Consider the following 5,242-nt stretch of genomic DNA (forward strand, 5'->3'; position numbering starts at 1 on the left):
AAAGAAAACAATTCATTCAGAGGGATTGTGTGTGCCTACAAGTGTCTCCTGTGGCCTTTCTCCAAGTTTAACCACCAAGGACTTTAGAGCTGGCAGGTCTCAGTAACCCTGGTGACTGTTCTTTTCACCTTATCAAAACCTGAGCTAAAAATATGCATCAGCTGATGACGACAGCAGAGGGTGGCAGGGCTGAGCACCCAACATTCATTTCCCAGGCTGGTGGAGAGTAAGAAGTGTGGTTCCAAAACTAAATGAGAGAGGTCAGAGACGCTTTCCAACCTTACCTGATGGCTTCTGATTAAAGCAAGGAAGTGTCATGGAAAGTGCTGGGTGGTGATGGTGCCAAAAAGGACTTGAGGAGGAGGAAGGACAAAGCAGCAGCACGCTCGATTAAGGTGGAGGGAGAAGATATGGGGAAAGCCCTGAATTCCTCACCAAAGGCCAATTTCAGAGGGGAGCTGAGGGGGTTACAATCTATGCTTCGGCCAAGGGTGGAGTGGAGAGTGGGAAGAGGATGGTGGCTTGGAAGGGGGTCAGCATTTAGGACTTAAAGAAAGAAACCAGGCGTGCAGACAAAGCACCCACACACACCCAGCAGGAGTCCCACAGGCTGTGACCTGAAACCCTCACATCTACTCTAAGAAGCCACCCCCAGCTGGAGGGCTGTTGCAGGGAGGGAGGAGGCAGGGAGAGGGGAAGGGGAGAAGGCAGAGACCCCAGGCCATGTAATCAGCAGCAAGGTGATTGCGTGATGTGTCTTTTCACAGTTGAGTTAGATGTGCCCCACTGGTTATGATGGGAATCGATTTAAATACACTTTCTTGATCCCAGAAGTTCATATGTGGACAGTGGTTGTTACACTTGACAGGATGATTTGTTATGGCACAACTTATATATTTCAAATGGACAAAAAAATTGGTATCACATTTACAGTATCTTAAGATAAACTGCCTTTGAATGGGAGTTTCCTTTCCAGTACTTTGAGGTCTACAAGACGTATCTAGAAATTTTACTACTGTGGAAAATGAAGACTGTTTAATTCAAATGGGGGGTAAGGGAGGGCTGGTGGTTTTTCTTTCTGATTCACTGCTGTAACACTGTCCTTCAGGCGGCTGAGGAAGTTTCATATTATCTTTAGACATCATTAGGCGCTGAAGCTCTTGCAGGGCAACTGATGCTATATGAGTTCTGCCATTCTGCTAGCACTGATTTGGCTCTTGGGTCCACCACTCCATTAGAACTATTAACTCCATTCATATTAATTTTTGTTACAAGTCTTACAAAGGGGGGTGCTTCTAGGTATTTAGCTCCACATTCTATTTTAAGGCTGTATACTTGGTTTTCATAAATTGTTCTTGGGGGCTCAATGATCATCCCTGTCCATCTTGTAAGTGTCATGTCTTCATCATCTTCTAGACCCCAGATAATTATACCATCTCCTACTCCTTTCTGGCCTTCGTTGAGTTCTTCCAACAGTTGGAAATTGCGAGGGACTTTCAGTCGCGAGCCTGCGGTGGCTGCCACCTTGTGTTGCTGTCGCTCCTTCACTATCTTTTTTTTTAATTTTAGGAATTCTAATAGACATGTAGTGATATCTCAGAGTGGTTTTAATTTGCATTTCCCTAATGGCTAATGATGTCAAACATCTTTCTTATGCTTCTTTGTCATCTGAATATTATCTTTGGTTAAGTGTCTGTTTATGTTTTATCCCAGTTTCTAACTGGATTTTTCCTTTGTTGTTTCCATTGAGTTTTAAGAGTTCTTCATATGTTCTGGATACTACTACTTTGTCATATTCTTCTTTAGAAATATTTTCTCCAAGTCTTAAGCTTGTATTTCATCTTCTTCACAGGGTCTTTTGCAGAGCAAAAGTTTATATTTTTAGTGAGGTCCAATTTATCATGTTTTCCTTTTATGGATTATGCTTTGGGTGTCAAGTTTAACAACTGTTCGCCTAGACCTGATCCCAAAGATTTTCTCCTAGTATTTCTTTTCTCATAAAGGTTTTATAGTTTTAAGTTTTACATTTAAATGCATGAAAATTTTGAATTTTTGTTTTTTTGGTATAAGGTGTGAGATTTAGATCGGAGTTTATTACACCTGTTGAGGTGTAGCATGAGGTCCAGGTGGGGGTTATGTTCAGTTTCCCACTGGACCTGACCAGCATCACCCTTACAAAAGAGGAACAGAGCACTTACACCTCACTGCAGACAGTTGAGGTGGAAGTTCAGCCACCCTTCCCTCTGCTGACATCTTCCCAGCAAATGTGTGACACTGACTTTCACTGCCTTGTTGATGCTGAGTGAATGTGGAAGCTCAGCTCCCTGCTGGACCCCACTGACACTACATGAGGAGAGGGAAATAGAGTGTCTGCCGGCTCCATCTCTCATCACCTCATCTACCTCTTTGCTGGTGGTGGGCGGAGTTGAGAATCTGCTCCCCGTTGTGTTCCACAGACACAGGGAAAGGGCTGCAATGCTAGTGGGGACTAGCTCTGCCTCGTACTACCTCATTTAGTCTTATTTCTTCCAGGAAGATGTGGAGAGTCTGTTCACTGCTGGAGCCCACTGACACCATCCTGGGGGGGAGGGAGAATGGTAATAACGCCTGCTTCTGGCCGGTGGGGGAATGGAAGATCAGATCTCCACTCAGCTTCGCCAGTACTCTTCCTGTAGGGGAATTGGTGCACAGCCTGCCTATGCTGGGCAGAGGATAGATGACTAGCACCCCCCTCAGCTCTGCCAACTCCACTGGGCAGGGGAATCAGAGGGCTGCCACCTCTCTGTGGTGCAGGGGGGAGTGGCAGAGTGAAAGATCTGCTTGTGTTTGACTTCAGTGGAACTTTGGGGAAGGGGTACAGTTTTTCCAATGTTCCATGTATTTTGTGCTGGAGTAGGGTAGCTATTACCAAAAAGGATTCTGTTGTTAAGGTACCCATTTTCTGGGCCTTTAGCTAGGGAAAGCAGGTTTTTGTTTTGTTTTAATCTGTGCTTGTTGGCAGTTCTGGGTTGGAAGCTTTTGTAGCATCCTGTCACAAAGATGTATGGAAGTGATAAAAAAAAAAAAAAAAAAAACCCAGGAAACTCACCGCCATGTTGTTCCTCAAGCCCCCTGCAATCTAAACCTACAAATAATAGACCGCTCTGGGAAGGAATTGCCTTCCTCTGGATTGTTACTGAGGACTGACCCCTTTTCTCAGCCCTGGATATTACGTTCTCTGAACCCTGAGGGCCCAGTCACATGACGCTTTCTTGGTTTCCCATTAAACTGCTCTTTAATAATGATTGAAAGGAGCAAGGCTTCAATTCTGAGAGCGACCCTGGTGGCTTCAAGTCTCAAGAAGTGCTATCAGCATCTGGGGGGTTACATGGTTTCCCATTAAACTGCTCTTTAATAATGATTGAAAGGAGCAAGGCTTCAATTCTGAGAGCGACCCTGGTGGCTTCAAGTCTCAAGAAGTGCTATCAGCATCTGGGGGGTTACATGGGATGACAGCAAAGGAAGCTCTGGCCTTCCTCCTTGTAGCCTGATCACATCTGGAAAAAAAAAGACCTCCTGGCTTCTCTCTCTGCTTCTGAATGTGGTCTTTGCTTATACCCTTCCAAGTCTAACATGCCTCATGTTCCTAATTACTTAGCTTATATTTTCAAATGCTCAGCTCCAGAAAGGTCCTGGCAATTGATGGTGGGACTTCATAGAATTTATTCCTAACCTCTGCCCCTCAGTTCATGTCCTCTCCGCCCACCCTAAGGATAACTCAGAGTGCCCCAAGTTTCATGACACTGTGCATTTTTAACATCTCTTTATGAAATAGAGGAATGTGGCAGACTTGCAGAAATATCTGACAAGCTTTGGTGTTTAAAACACCTTTAAAAACACTTTTAAGATTCATACTAAGACTTTATTTAATAAATAGTTATAACTCAGAGCTTACTTGTAAATTTCTCAAATGTATTTTAGTTATAGACAGTATAAGTTCTCACTCTGTATCAAATATAATACACAATCATTAAAAACACAAGTAAATCAACCCAGGTCATCTAGACTTAATAGTAAAATCCAAACACCAATGCCCTTTATAATGGGAAATCTGAAATATTTTCTGTTTATGAAATGATATTATATTTTCTAACTGCACTTGGAGATGAGGGCCCAAAAGGTCACACAATCCAGACTTCATTTGGAGATGAAGAAGCAGGCTCAGAGAAGGCAAGTGGCTTGTCCAAGATCACAAACCCAATTAATTCTGAATTACAATTCATATCTCTTAACTCTTGGACCAATATTATTTTCATTACATCAGTGGTTCTTACATTTTAGGGTTCATTAGAATCACCTAGAGGGCATGTTTAAAAACAGACTACTGGGTCCCACCCTCAGAGTTTCTGACTGAGTTTTCAGGGTGGGACCTGAAGATTTGCATTTCATACCAGATCCCACAAAGCTGCTCATGCTGCTGGTCTCAGGGACCACTTTTGAGAATCACTGAATTGCAGCATTTTCCTCTGTTTCTATTCTATTTTACTTTAAGGAACATCTTTAACTTTATATTTTGGATAATTTTGAAAATACACAAAAGTGGACCCAAGACTATGTATAAGGAACTCATAAATCCATCGAACACCAACCATCCAACAATAGCCAATCTAAAGAACTTCTTAACATACCACTTTATTTTTTATGCACTTTTCTCTTGGGGACAGGTATTCTTAGATGTCCAAAATGTCTAATGAGAACAAGGTCTTGTATTGTTACTCTAGAATTTTTCATTTTGTGGTTTTATTTAATATAGATTATCTTTACAACTTTACGAAAAGGTAGCGACAGTTGTTTACCAGCTTCTTCATTACAATGAAGGAAAAGGAGGCTCACGTGGTTCTTGAGTGATTCACCCAGGACTCATATGGAAGTCTGACTCCAGAATTTACCTTGTTGATCATCATCATTCAGTTGCATTAATTAAAGCCAAACTCATCTGATTTAAGGCAAAAGCACTCTCTTAGTCCATTCAGGCTGCTGTAACAGAATGCCATACGCTGGGTGGTTTAGACAACATTTATTCTCACAGTTCTGGAGACTGGAAAGTCCCAGATCAAGGCTCTGGCAGATTCGTTGTCTTGTGAGAGCCTATTTCTTGGCTCATAGACAGCCGTTTTTCTGTCTCAAATGGTAGAAGGATGAGGGATCCCTCTAGAATCTCTTTTATAAGGGTACTAATCCCATTCATGAGGGTTCTACCCTC

General features: G+C 42.5%; 1 pseudogene; it reads right to left on the reverse strand.

Annotated features, from left to right (window-relative positions):
• Positions 1 to 1,040: 1,040 nt before the first annotated feature.
• Positions 1,041 to 3,094, reverse strand: LOC136142060 (ubiquitin-conjugating enzyme E2 variant 1 pseudogene; annotated as a pseudogene).
• Between the last annotated feature and the right edge of the window lie 2,148 nt (positions 3,095 to 5,242).

The sequence above is a fragment of the Phocoena phocoena genome, chromosome X (genome assembly GCF_963924675.1).
Source record: "Phocoena phocoena chromosome X, mPhoPho1.1, whole genome shotgun sequence".
Classification (NCBI taxonomy): domain Eukaryota; kingdom Metazoa; phylum Chordata; class Mammalia; order Artiodactyla; family Phocoenidae; genus Phocoena; species Phocoena phocoena.